The 15,017-nt window shown below is 40.4% G+C and overlaps 1 long non-coding RNA gene across 4 annotated transcripts in view; it reads right to left on the reverse strand.

Moving 5' to 3' along the window:
* Positions 1-9,088: 9,088 nt before the first annotated feature.
* The window catches only part of LOC106037734 (uncharacterized), a 504,883-nt gene continuing 498,954 nt past the window's right edge, over positions 9,089-15,017 (reverse strand). The window contains exon 10 of one of the 4 annotated variants that reach the window (XR_010834690.1): positions 9,089-10,518. This is a non-coding gene — a long non-coding RNA (uncharacterized lncRNA). Of the gene's footprint in view, positions 11,486-15,017 lie in introns of all 4 variants that reach the window. The other 3 variants (XR_007169486.2, XR_001208191.3, XR_010834689.1) reach the window with 3 other exon arrangements.

Consider the following 15,017-nt stretch of genomic DNA (forward strand, 5'->3'; position numbering starts at 1 on the left):
GACTGGAAATTGTAAGCATTTCTAAAAGAAATATATGATATATTGCTTTAGGGTTGTTGATATCAATAGTTCATTTCATTTCTGAAGTAAGATTTTAGAATATATCTGCTGCTTCACTGAAGCTATAACATATCATCTTCCCTATAGTGCATGGAATTTGTAATTTAATTGAAAAAAAAAAAAACAAAAAACAAAAAGACAAAAAACAAATCTGGTTTTATACAAGTCCAGGCTCAGGCTGTCCATTGTCATTAAAAAAAAACTTACTTCTCTGCAGTGCCCACAGGAAAGGAATTTTTCATAGCTTTGAATTTAGAAATCAAAAGTACTTCAATTTGGGAGAGCAGAACTACTTCAGTGACTTTCTTTGGTTCTACTTCAAATTGAGATCTGTATCAGGCTTTCCATTTTCAATTTATTCAGAATGGCAAGTATTTTGATACACAGATTAAATTGCTGTGAGGTTTGTATTTGTCCAGCCATTTCCTCTTATAATAAATTCTCTAGATACTCACTTGGGGGGATATTCGTACATTTTTTGCTTAGAGAAGAAGTAACCCTGGGAATCAGCCATGAATGTGTGTCAGAAAGTGAAATATAAAGTAATAAATTCTGCGATTTAGATATAAATGTATTTGGTAGTATGAGAGGAATGGGATTGCACTGTGTTAGTGGAAAGTCAAGGGATTCCTTTGGTAATGCTGATGCTATATATAGCAATAAGGGAAACATATATATGTATGCATTTCTTAGGTTGTTGATGTCAGTGAAGTCATATTCTGTTTCAGTAGCCATGAATCTTGCCTCATTCATGCAACTGCTTTTTTTTTTATAGCTGTCACTCCATTTCATTATTGCTATTTCAGATGTCTTTCTTTATTCCTTTCCCTCTTCCCTTTTAAAACTCTTCAAAACCTAAGATGAAGGAAAGAAAGAAGGAAAGGAAAGCAAGCAAAGGAAATAAAAATTAAAAAAAAAAAAAAAACACCTAGATGTCAGGTCAGCAGTTTGCGGAGGAAGTGGTAACTTTATCCAAGCCAAGTAATGGAAATTGGTTTCATTTATGATGCAGGGAGATGATGATAAGATAAAAGAAGGTGTAAAGGTTCATCTGGTGTGATGTGGTCCATCCATTGATCAATGAATGCTAAATAGTTCAGCAGAATGGGAATCCTGTAGGCAACATTTCTACACAGTAGAAGGGAAAACAGGTTAGTGCCCTCAGGCTGCAACATGTCTCTATTTTAGTAGCATTTTTTCCACATGGTGTTGTCTGTTCCTGTTTGTTTGTGTTTGTTTGTTTTTTGTTTTTTTTTTTTTACAAAGAAAAGCGCAATGCATATTTATTGCTTTACTCTTCCATCTCTTGAATAGAGAAATCAAGCAAGCTTTTTGTTATGGCTGCAGGCTACCATTTGCAAACTGCTGGTTATCAGAGTGTATTGTAACCTCAAGATACCTAGAGGAGTTCCAACGGAACTTTGTTTTAAGCTTCTAAATGCACGTGTTGCTGAGCAACTTCTTTATAACTACACTGTAAAGATATTGATGTAAAAACACGGGTAACTTTCATTCATCTAGCACTACATAAGATAGAGCACATAAACAGCAACCAAGATTAGAGCTCAATTTTGTTTCATTCTAAAGATAGGCAGTAAAGGTCATCTATTTCCCCAGAGTTTCCAATCAAAACAGGGGAATCATTCTGGGAGAAAGGATGGGTTTTTACCAGCATTTGCTAAGGCTCTGCAGTCTAGGTCACCAGGGAAGCTCCACTAGAAGCAGAAGCTTAATGATGATCTCAAGAAATTAAAAAAAAAAAAAAAAAAGAAGAAATACAGTTTCTTTGGAATCACCTTTTGTATTAGTCAAATACTATTTTCCTTATATTATTTTCCTTTCAACTAATGTTGAAAAATATTTATAACAGACATTTAATAGGAAAACTTAATATGGGCCACAAAACAGCAAAGATATACATCCTTGTGTAGTACTCTTCCCCTCCTTTTAACAACTATAACAAGCAGTGTGTGTGTGGTGAGGAAGCTAGATTATATTGTATTGAGAATGAGACAAATATGTGATAGGTCTTATACGAATGGCATGGGTTACTTGCAGCTGGACTCCTAAAGAACAGAAGGGCTGAGATCTGCATGGCAATGCACACTTGTTTGATGTTTTTGGTCTTCTCTAAAGGAATCTGCTTGTAAATGGCAGTGGGTGTTTTATTTAAGAAGAGAAAAGTGCGCTTGAAGTCAAGTTTCCTGGAAGATACTTGTCAGGGCTTGAAAGATGCTTTCTAAAGTTGAAAGAAGCAGTGTCTGGAAGCTCAAAAATTTGTGAGACACTGTAGTAAACCTGGAATTAAAGTTTTATTTCTTTATTTTTTTAAAGAGCAGCTGCTTGAACAATCAAAATTTAACATAAATGATCTATCTAACAAAAAAAGTCCTGGCTTCTTTCAGGAACTTCTCAGTTTTCTTTTTTAGTTGCCAGCTGCAGCTTCCTCTGAGTTCCTAGAGTTCAATATATGAACTTTGAGAGTAGAATAGGACAATATTTCGGTTGATTATGATACAGTTGACACAGTACATGGTCAGTCCTCAGCTAGGCAAAGCTTCCATTTTCTTCATGCAGTTATCAAAAGCAGTTTCCAAGAATTTTCTAATGCTCTGTTAGCCTAAGAACTACTTCTTACGGATGGGCTACGTTACTGGATGCTTGCTGCTATCTATTTTCCCTCTCCTCACCTCAATGTATTCAGTCAAGGGGGCTGGCTGATCTCTGTTCTTTCTGTCAAAGCTAGTTCTGATCCAATGACCTGTGCATACGCTTATGTGAAGGTGAAACTTTGGAAAACAGAAAAATATCCAAGAACATTGATTCAGTTGCCCCAAGTGTGTGACTGCATGTTGCTGTAGCTTTTGCTTTTGCTTTTTTTTTTTTTTATTTTCTTTCCTGCCTGACCAACCTCATCTCTTTCTTTGACCGGGTGACCCGCCTGGTGGAGGAGGGAAAAGCTGTTGATGTAGTCTACCTAGACTTCAGCAAGGCCTTTGACACGGTCTACCATAGTATTCTTCTGGAGAAGCTGGCAGCTCATGGCTTGGACAGGTACGCTCCATGCTGGGTTAAAAACCATCTGGATGGCCGGGCCCAGAGACTAGTGGTGAACAGAGTGAAATCCAGCTGGCAACCAGTCACCAATGGTGTTCCTAAGGGGTCAGTGTTGGGGCCCATCCTCTTTAATATCGTTATTGATGATTTGGATGAGGGAATTGAGTGCACCCTCAGTAAGTTCTCAGACGACACTAAGCTGGAGGGAACTGTTGATCTGCTGGAGGGTAGGAAGGCCCTGCAGAGGGACCTGGACAGGATGGGTCGATGGGCAGAGGCCAATGGGATGAGGTTCAATATGGCCAAGTGCCAGCTCCTGCACTTTGGCCACAACAACCCCATGCAGTGCTACAGGCTGGGGGAGAGTGGTTCAAAAGCTGTGCAGAGGAAAAGGATCTGGGGGTGCTGACTGATGCTCACCTGAACATGAGCCGGCAGCGTGCCCAGATGGCCAAGAAGGCCAATGGCATCCTGGCTTGTATCAGGAATAGTGCAGCCAGCAAGACCAGGGAGCTGATCGTCCCCCCTGTAGTCTGCTCTGGTGAGGCCGCACCTCGAGTACGGTATTCATTTCTGGGCCCCTCACTACAAGAAGGACATCGAGGCCCTCGAAATGTGTCCAGAGAAGGGCTATGAAGCTGGTGAAGGGCCTGGAACACAAGTCCTATGAGGGAACTGGGGTTGTTTAGTCTGGAGAAAGGGAGGCTCAGGGGAGACCTCATTGTAGAACAACTACATGAAAAGAAATTGTGGGGAGCTGAGGGTCAGCCTCTTCTCACAGATAATCAGTGATAGGACTAGAGGGAATGGCCTCAAGTTGTGTGAGGGGAGGTTTAGTTTATGAATTAGGAGACATTTCTTCTCAGAAAGAGTAGTTAGGCATTGGAACAAGCTGCTCAGGGAAGTGGTGGAGTCGCCGTCCCTGGGGTGTTTAAAGAAAGGTTTGACCTGGTGCTTATAGCCACGATTTAGTGGGTGACACTGGTAGTAGGGTAATGGTTGGACCAGATGATCTTGGAGGTCTTTTCCAACCTTAATGATTCTATGTTTCTATGATCCTAATAGGCCTACAAAATCACTTAGCGAAAGTACTCCTGAATGAAGTAGAATTAAGTTAGTGCAAAGGACCGGGGGACACCGGAGGCTCGTGTGGTGGCGGCAGAGTGCACGCCCCGGGCCGCCCCACTCTGCCCGGTCCCTCAGAGCCGCCGCCGAGGCGGCCCGGGCCCCGCGGCCTGTCAGGGCTGCTCCGCCCCACCGGCACGGGGCCGCTGCTGAGTCAGCGCTGCTCGGGGCTGGGCCTGCCCCGCACCAAGTGCACGATTTCACTTGTTCCTCTTAGTAAATAGCTGTGTTTTCAAAAGCTATAATAAATAAATACATACATACATACATACATACATAAATGGCACACAGAGTTTCTGTAGGTTCTAAGCCCTGCATAACACCCTGTGATTTCAGAACTTTTTCAATATCTGTATTGACAGGATTTGAAGTATGGGTCTGGGAAGTATGGCACAGGGGACAGGCCCAAGCAGAGGAACACCGGTGGGATCTAGGGCCTGTGCTCTGCTCTGGTGAGGCTGCACCTCAAGTACTGTGTTCAGCTTCAGACCCCTCACTACAATAAAGACATTGAGGCCCTGGAGCATGTCCAGAGAAGGGTGTGGTGGTTTTACTCAGGTGGGCAGCCAAGCTCCACCACAACCTCTCTCTGACTCCCCCTCCTCAAAGGGAAAGGGGGAGAAAATAGGATGCAAAGGGCTCAAGGTTTGAGGTAAGGATGGGGAGATCACTCAACAATTATCATGACAGGCAAAACAGAGTAGGGAGTAGGGCTGGAGCTTCAGCCCAGAATCTGCACCAGTAGGAGTTCTCCACAGGCCGCAGCCTTCTGCAGGGCAGATCCACCTGCTCCACCGTGGTCTCCTCCAATGGCTACAGCATGGAAATCTGCTCCACCGTGGTACTCCATGGGCTGCAGTGGGACAGCCTGCTTCACCATGGTCCTCTCCACAGGCCGCAGGGGAACTTCTGCTCGTGTCTGGAGCACCTCCTGCCCTCCTTCTCCACTGACCTTGGTGACTGCAAGGCTGGTTCTCACTCCTCTCTCTCCCAGCTGCTGTTCTGAAGCAGTTTTTTTCCCCTTTCTTAAATCTGCTCTCACAGAGGCACAAAGAAATTGCTTACTGGCTCAGCAGGGCCCTATCTAACATGGGGCACCTTCTGTATTCTTCTCGCAGAAGCCACCCCTGTGGCCCCCTGCTACCAAAACCTTGCCACGTAAACCCACTACAAAAGGGCTATGAAAGTGGTGAAGGGCCTGGAACACAAGTCCTATGAGGAGCGGCAGAGGGAACTGGGGTTGTTTGGTCTGGAGAAGAGGAGGCTCAGGGAAGACCTTATTGCTCTCTACAACTACCTGAAAGGAAGGTGTGGGGAACTGGGGGTCAGCCTCTTCTCACAGATAACTAGTGATAGGACTAGAGGGAATGGCCTCAAGTCGCATGAGGGGAGGTTTAGGTTGGAAATTAGGAGACATTTCTTTTCAGAAAGATTGGTCCGGCATTGGAAATGGTTGCCCAGGGAGGTGGTGGTATCAGTGTGCCTGGGGTGTTTAAAGAAAGGTTGGACCTGGTGCTTAGGGATATGGTCTAGTGGGTTAGTGGGTGATAGTGGTGGTAGGGTGATTGTTGGACCAGGTGCTCTTGGAGGTCTTTTCCAACCTTAATGGTTCTATGATTCTGTGAATTTGGTATATATATAGACAAGAAAAACATGGATGAAGCTACTGATCTTGTGAGCAAGTCCCTGATGCATTGTCCAAGAATGAAGGTGACTTGGGGCGATGTGTGTTAGAGCAATAGTTTAGGACAGTAACCTTTACTTCTGAAACTATAGAGCCCAGCCTCCTTCTCTCCAGATACATGTGATTCATACTGCTAAAGAAATTATAAAAACACATGGGAGAAAAAAGGATGTGTGTACAGTACTCAGTTGCTAAGATTAATATCTGTCTGAAGGTCTGACCATCAGCCAAGATTTCAAGCAAATCAAATGTAGGGAAATGAAGCTATGCAGTGCGCTCGTTGAGGTAGGAATCAGATCTACTTTGATCCATTTTCCCTACTGCCTCAGGGCAGCTGCAGTTACAGTTTGGCTAGATTAAATCTGCCCAGGGAGGGTAGTGCTTTTGTTGTGCACAAGCTGGCCTGCTGAAAGCTCCAGTTAGGGACTTACTAGGGCTGCTTGCTAAAAGATGAATTATACCAAAGGCTGAGCATCTTGAAGGAGTCATCACCTTCTCTGTCACTTGTTCTGGCTTTGTTAGTAAACACTTCTCACCTGTGACAGTCATTGATAAATCTCAGACAGGAGTTTCTGGTCTATTATAAACATCCTTCAGTTGCTCCCCTCAGGGAGGTGTTTTTTAGAATTTGGCATGTCTTATTGCTCAGATGGCAGCATTAGCAGTATGGTGCTTTTCCAGTGTCTTTAGTGCCGTTGTCAGGATTGTTAACAAGAAGACGGTGGGAGACAGCTCTCCCTTTCCAGTTTCTCTACCTGGGATCAAGAACAGCCATACTAATGCAAAAGTCTTCATATGCTAAAAGTAGGTTTCAGCTGTAAAATCTGCAATAACAGCAATCCCTAGTAGGCAAACCTCCATCCTATGAGTTAACTTTAAAATATCAAATGTACTCAGTGCAGATTTGTTTCCCTTATATCTAAGACCAGTTTCTGTAGCAACATGATTTATGCTGACCTCCAGGTATCTTGCTTAAGACAGATACCACTGCAAGTTCTTTATATGCAATTCCTAAGCTTTCCTCATCCCCTAGACTCCAATTCTGTGCACTGCCTGGGTTCTTGCCAAGTCCCAGTGAAGGCAGCAGGATTAGACACAGGTTTAAAGTTAGGCCTGAGCTTCAGCACCTTGTTGGACTGGGATCCAAATTACCATAATGACAAGAACAGAGTATTAAAACTAAATGGTAAGTTTATACAAACCAATATAAAAATACACTGGGTTCCAAAGTTCTCCCATCTTATTTGCTCTCAAAGGATATGTAAATCCACAGTGGTGTTTACATTTAAAAAGGCTCGTTGCCATTTATGGATGTACTAATGCAATGCAGTAATTTTCTTCATGGTTAAGACCCCAGGAAGTTATGAGAAGGCAATATGAATAACTGTGCGTAAGAGGGTTTTTTTTTAGCTGAAGCCAGGGTTTTAGAAATTCAAGATACATATTAATGAGTACCATGCCCATGAAAGGTGCTAGATTAACCTTCCCTAAGAGCAGAATCTTCAATTTATTCACCGGAAAAGTGCTACATTAGCAGCAGCGCTAGCATTGCTGTGTTGGGAGCACTCCCTATCCCAGTCACGTCCATAATGTGGTAAAACCCCAGGCATCTGCCTGCATCTGCCTGCTTTTACACATGAGACTAGAGCCACTGAAATTAAGGGGGCTGATTCTTCATTTTTGATGTATCTAAAGAGGTTTGCTGTACCCTGGGTTTGTAGTAAGATTGTTTTGGGAATGAGAAGAATGCTTGTCCTCTAGACCTGTCCATCCTTTGTGCTTACAGTGCTCATCTCAAAACTGCAAATACAATCGTAGTATGTGGTGAATTTTTTTAATGGTTAGAAAGGTAGCTACACAAAGGCCATGGGAGAGGATAAAAAGTTAAAGTAATGCCTGATTTGCAGCTAGCACTTCCTTTCAGATGAAACAGCTTTCAGGTGACCACAACTTTTGGATCAGCTTAGGCCACCTGCAAAGCAAAACCTGGGAGGTGGGAAGTCTACTTCTGCTAATCTTTTCACTCTTCAGCAATGCTGGTGGAGTTCATCAGTTTGGCAGGAACATCCAGTGCTTGTGACTACAACAGGATTGTTAGAAAACTTTAGTAGCACATACAAGTCATAGATAGCTCGAGTTTGTGTAAGATAGTGCCTAGGGCTGTGTAGTTCAAGTAGATGTTGATACACCACAGCATCCTCTAGAAAACTGGGTTTGGTCATTCACTCGTGGAAGCTATTACATTTACAGATGTCAGTGAACCTACACTGATTTACAGCAGCTGAGGTTGTGGCTTGCATGGTTACCCTATGGCAGAGGAAAAACAGACATCACAAATTGAATATAAAGTTGTAGAAGCAATACTAAGAATTAGCTTTGTGAGCCTGATGTGTACTTAGTTGATGGGTATAATTCAAATTGTAGTTTCATGCTTGGCATCTACTTTTGGCAGTAATATCTATTTCTTCCCAAAAGCAGGCACTTCAAGGCAAATACAGCTTTCATGATGAGTTTTTTTCTCCAAATATTTAATTTTTGAAAACTGGTAAATCATTTGATGCATTTTCCATTTCTATTAATATTCATGAAAATGAGGAATTTTCATAACATTACATCATTAAACTGAATACCAGTAAAATGATTTGAGGTCTACAGCAATGAAATGTAAATATTGAACAAGCTTCAGTTACTCACTTAAAGTGAAAAAAAAATAAAATAAATAAATAAATATTAATTCATTAAACGTGAAGAAAAATATGTAAATACGTCAGCAAAAGAGAATTCACACCTTTGAATAAAACATGGGCACTAATGCAGAAGTATTTTAGAAAGGGAGAAATAAAAAAGAAGTCTAACCACAATTAATTGTAATTCATAGTTCCATGATACTTTTATTTCTGGGGAACAGTGTATTATTCAGAGGTAGCAGAAACATTTATAAATGTTTTTCAGATGACCTTTTAATGTGAAGAGAAATCAAATTAAACATAGTTGCTTCTTGATAAATATATACTTCATATTTACAAGACAGAAACAAAAAGTAATGACAAAATTAAGCAACTGCAACAAGTTACACAAAGATGACTACATATTGGGATTCCTTCTTTTTTCAGCACTGAGGCAATAAGAAATACCTAGGTGGTCATTATTTCAGTCATTCCAACTATAACGCAAAAGATTATCTGATTATGCCCAAAGAACAGCATAGTAAGCCAGGGGACTTATTTTGTGCAAGTCTAAATTCTGATCATTGTTCCATGCGAAATTTAATAATATAAAAAACTTCTGAAGTTTCAATATTCAAAAGTCTGTTTCTTTTTTTTTTTTAATATGTCAGTTTTTATCAATTATTTATACAGATTTTATATGGCTAAAGCAACTGATCTGTCTGTCAGAATCAAGGCTATTAGGTGGTATCAGTCATCTGTCCGAGCTAATGAAGCAGGCTGGCTTTGGCATCATTGCTAAGCAGGTGTCTGTAAGCAACCAATCCCCCAAACAATCTTATGTGTAAAAAACACTGTGATGCCACAGATGTTCTTTGTCTTCCTCCAATATGTAGCCATTATACATCTTAATTTCTTTTAAAAAGTAAACTTGCATGCATTTATGTCATTAAATATTTGTAAATAAAGACCAAAATCTTAAATTAGAATTTTTAGGAACTAATAAGGCAATTTAGTTGACAGTAATAGAAAACTCTCTTAGAATTTATTCTTTGCTTAAATTCCCTGAGCTGTCTTAGTGTAGACTTGCCTCCTTATTTTCCTGGAAATGCTAAGTTCACATTCATTTCTCAGTTTCTTATTGTAACATTGTCGCATCACTGGGACAGTACTCCATTCGTGCTTTGGGTTTCAACTTGTTCGTTAATCTCCAGAAACAGTGAAGAAAGAGAAAAGCAGAGCTTGTTTTTTTGTGCATGGTTGGCTGGGGGCATAATGAATTCTGTTTGCACAGAAGCTGTAGCTTTAAGAGAACTGTGGTGTGTTTCTTAGTAAGGTTAATTTTAGTAAAATGACAAAAATCTTTATGTAAAAGTAAATAAAGAAAGAATGAACCAACCTTCCATCCAGACTTTATATATCTAGCTAGGATCACGTCATGGTATTTCACTCACAATAAGACTGTGACTGATAAGGCTGCATGACTGAATAACAGGTAGAAAGAACAAGCACTGAGCTACATGAGGTCCAGGAGCAGAGGCTACTCACTAACACTCTCTGTGCCTTTCTGTGCCTCTCTCCTATCACCCTCTCTTACCTGGACAGGAGGGGACAAAATGATGGTTTACCAGCACTTTAATATTATCCTGCATCAAGGCAGAAACACGGGAAAGGGTAGCTCAAAGACTCGTTCTCTCTTGTGTTAGTTCTGAAATGGTACAGGGTTTTTAGTTTTTTTTTTTTTTGTCTTGGTTTGGTTTTATATTACTATTTCTAGAAGAGGACATGGTATTTTTTTTCCAGGAAAAGGAGGACTGGTCTCACCTGTGATCTTTCTGGTTGTGCTAGGTTGGTTCTGTGGCTGGCTTTATTCTTGCTGCAGAGGTGCATATTGCAGGGCTTATCTGCCATATGCTGGCAAAATTCCTACAGAAACACAGAAACCCTGTAAACACCAATTCTCTTAAAGGGAGAGACAGCTCTGTATCAAGGAAAAGCGCATAATCATTGTCTCAGCAGCTGGGCAAGATAACACTAACCCTGGTTTCTGTCATAATAAATTACAGCACAGCAGAGAGAAACAGCCACAAGCAGTATGGTCTGTACTCTCATATAGTGAATACAAATTCTCAGACCTGACTTTATAGAGGTATCCACCAGACCCAAATGTCCTTGCCTTTGAATCATCTAGGCTTGCTCAGCCCACACACTGTGCAATAAACCTCATGGATTGCCCACCATTACTTGCCATTTTCTTTTGTACATGAGGGAGAAAGCAAGGGTAAGGGTCAAAACTGAGAGTATCTCTGTTTCATTGCTGAATGGCAATGCTGAGAAGTCTGCCAGGGTCCAAAATAGCAGAGGGGATGATTAACTTAACCAGTTTCTCCTGTGTGGTCTTGCTGAAGGTCAACACTTTGGACGATATTGATCCTGCAAAGCCACATACATCAGTGTTGCTTTTTCATGCACTAGGTGTGTTTTTGACACCATCATTTCTGCAAAATTCCCATGGCACACAGGCCATTCTCTATGAAATTAGGAAAACAATTCATTAGAAATTCAGTGCTGCCAAATTATATGATTTAACCAGGGCTCTCTGCCAGGTGAAGTGGCCCATGCATTTGGCAATCCATCAACTGTTAGCAAAGCACATTGCTTGGAACAGGCAACACGTTGCTCCCCCTGTATTCTTCACAAATGGAATGTCTTTCATAGTCATCAGAAGGTCTGAGAACAATTTCTTTTTGACATCTGCGTTACTGCTCCTTGCCATCAGCCATCTTCCTTGAAGAGATTGCTTTCCACTTCCTGATGACTCCACACCTCATGAGGAGCTCTGTGTCACCATCACTGTCTGAAAGCCCCAGTAAGATGTTTGGAAGGTATGGCTCTGCCAACAGACAGAATAAAGGGAAATGATGCTGATAAGCAAGCAAACAAACAAAAAGCTAAACAAATGTCTGCTTTGCAGATGTGGTGATAATGTTGATGATGATGTTTATGGAAGTTCCCCATCTCATTTGATATTTTCCCCTTTCTCAAGGGAAGTTTCCTAAGCAAAACATAGCGCAACCCACCTTAGTATTTCATACTCAAACCCTAACATTTGTAAGCTGCCTTGGATACTACATTTGCTGCAGACTTTGACTTCATTAATCTTTTGTGCAGATCCAGCCTGCAGTTTGTTTTCTGCAGATCCTTGATGATAATGGGCTCATTCTGGTTCTGAGAATTTCTTGAGTGCTTTGAAACCTCACTCAACTAAACACAAAAAGTGTGAGGATTTGAGTAGAAAGGAGAAGAATCTGAATTTGTCCATGGCATAAACAGACAAGTCTCTGCTGATGACACTGGATGTTACTCTAGTCAGTTTGTGTGCTAGTGTAAAAAACATGCTTATATGATGAGCACATAGTTTCGTTTAAAGCAACACGTTGTTTTGTAAAATGAATCTGCAAGTGTTCCAGTTGGAGAGTCTACTGAAAGGCATAAGCCATTGGCTTGGTCACAGTCTGCTTTTAATTGTTATGGTGTCTCCAATTAGCATGTAAAAAACAGATGAAATAAATGAAACAAACAGGAAAGACCCCCTTCTGAACAGAAACCCCAAATACACAATGTCATCAAAGAAATTCAAGTAGAGCTTCATGTGCAACCAAAGGTTTTCGTATTTATAACCAGAACCACAAAGGCTTTCCTTTGAAAGTATTTCCCTTGGGTATCTTTATAGTACACTACTGAAAAATTTACTTTTTCTGTCCTGAAGCTGAAATTAGAAAATAGTTTTGTACATTTAGTAGTACAGAGATGCTAGTTATAATATATCCAAGGCTTGTACCATATTAGAAAATAGTACTAGTATGTCACACATGTGAATGCTTTTTTTTTTTTTTTTAACATGTAATGCAGTCTGTTATTAAGCTGTGTATTTAACCAGAAGCTAGACCAGGTTGGACAAAAGTGGAAAAAGGAAACAGTATGTACTGGAAGAGACTGGTGCATTCGGTCACTCTGCATTGCCAGAAATAGTTCAAATATGGTTCTCAGCAAGAGAAACACAACTTTTCATTCAGCTTTTAGTACTAGTGACTAGAACAGAAGCCACGCAATCAAAAATGATCAAGGCTAAGATTCTCAAAATCTGCCTCTGGGTGCTGCAGATCACATGTTTGTTCATTGCAGAAGGAATTAGGTGTCCATTTCTGTCAGTTCAGAGGTTGTTGCAGAAAATACAATGTGAATTCTCAGTACTTGCTATGCTAGGAAATGTTATCTATTGGTTAACTCAAATCCAGCGTGTATTGTAGTTACAAACATACTTTTACCTTGGCTCTAATTCTAGAGTAATTTCATAGGCAGAATTCTTTATCTGCAAATAACCTCTTTTTGCTTCTCTAGAAGTAAATACCATGTGACAATACTTAATTCAAAAAAAAAAAAAAAAAGCTTTACCTTTTTTGTTAAACAAGTGCTTTTGGTATACTGGCCCTTCAAGAGCTTTCTCCCAGGGTGACATTGTGCAGTATCTTAGTTTTTTACCCAACTGTGATCATCTAGAGAAGTGCAGCTGGCCCTTGATACCACCTGGTGCACATCAGCCTCAGCATAGCATCATAGCCTCTGCTTGGTGATGTGACCCAACCCAGCACTTGTATCTCGGGATGTGATGTGAGAGGACATGGAACTACCTCAGCTACGAGAAGACGTATGAACAGATCTGCATGTATCACAACTACAGTTGCATTTTTCATGCCTTTCTGGAAGAATCTGGACCTGTTATTGCCAAAGTATGTCCAGGATATCAATGACTGAAGGCATGAAGTTAACATCGAGGAGTAATTGGATGCCATTATTTGCGGATATAGAACACCATAAATACCACAGCAATTAAAGAAGTCCAGTGATAATTCATCTGGCCTATTGCATCAAATATTTTTAGGGCAGGGAGAGGAAAGTTCATGACATATTGTTCTCTATGCTTACTAGTAGACGAATGATCACAGAATTGCCAGATCTGAGAATTAAATAACAGCAGGCCTTGTCCAAAACCAGTGGAAGGCTTTTCATCGGTTTCAGCAGACTGGGGGGTAGGTATGAATATCGTTTAAGTGTTTGTTTACTTCCTAAATTCTAACCAAATGTACTAGCTAAATTTTAGGGTAGTGTAAGATAATACATCAACTTCTGGGTAAGAATTGCAGCAGCTTTAGTGGAGTTAAATAAGTTTGAATCAGCTAAAAATATGGTTCTCAGTTTTCATCTAAATTGCAATGAATGGACAACTAATGCTGCTAACAAATATAAAGTAAAACCAAGAGAGTTGCATAGTGTACAGTTTGAAATGTCACCAAAAGAAGTGCTGATCCCTAACTGTGTTGTATATTGTAGAGAAAAAAAAAAGGATTGTTCTTCTTAATTACTTAATTATTTATGACTGGATGATTTATGGATTTTAGGTTGTGGTTCACTTTTGACTTTTTTCCATGTTTGCTGTTTTCCCTTGATTTCAGTTCAACAGTCCCTTTAATATTGATCTGGAAATGACAAGCAATGCAAATTTTTAATGCTTTGCATCATGTGGCATACTTCAATTATTGAGATTTATTGTCATGAATAATTTATAGCTATGTTCTTTAATTTTCTATTGATTGTTGCAATCTTTTAAAAAATGAATGTAGTCCTCAGGAGGCTTGGTGGATTAGACCTGGGTAAATGTCTTCTGCACTACCACATGTGGTTGAGATTTTCCCACATTATATCACAGTACAGTCTAGCACTGGTTTTTTTTTTTTTTTTTTTTTTTTTTTTGACTACATCTTAAAGGAAACATTTTAAATATATAGTAATCCAAGCACTGATGTGTTTGTTGATACTGTAAACAAGACCGAATATTCCATGAGCAGCAATTTTACCCTAAGACCATGAACCTTTATCCCAGCCTGAGTATTTTCAGTTCTTAAGCTACACACAAACTAGTGTCTTAGGAGTGAAAAGCATTAAAACTAAATATCTAGGACACTAACCATCCCTGGAGGCCTAGAGAGAATGAACTTCAGTTGGGTGCAGAAAGACAGATCTCAGATTTTTAAGCACTACAGATTCAGAAAGGTTTGGTGAAACCAGGATGACATGACGGTGGAAGTAAGAGGTGTGAGATCACTTAGCCTGAGAGGAGAATGACTTCTTTAGACAATGCAACATTCCAAGGGTGAGACTGCCAGGTTTTAGGAACTAACAAAGACAAGAAAAAATGTCTTGAAGTGAGAAAAAAATCAGGCAGAGAAATAGTCTGCCTTTTCACAGTGCAACAACAATCATGCTAGCTGCTAGCTGTGTTCTGTATCAAGGACACTACTGAAAACAGTTTCCAACCATAGGCAAAAAAAGGGGTAGAAAGGTTATTCTTTTGCAGTGCAACAATC

The sequence above is a fragment of the Anser cygnoides genome, chromosome 13 (assembly GCF_040182565.1).
Source record: "Anser cygnoides isolate HZ-2024a breed goose chromosome 13, Taihu_goose_T2T_genome, whole genome shotgun sequence".
Lineage (NCBI taxonomy): Eukaryota > Metazoa > Chordata > Aves > Anseriformes > Anatidae > Anser > Anser cygnoides.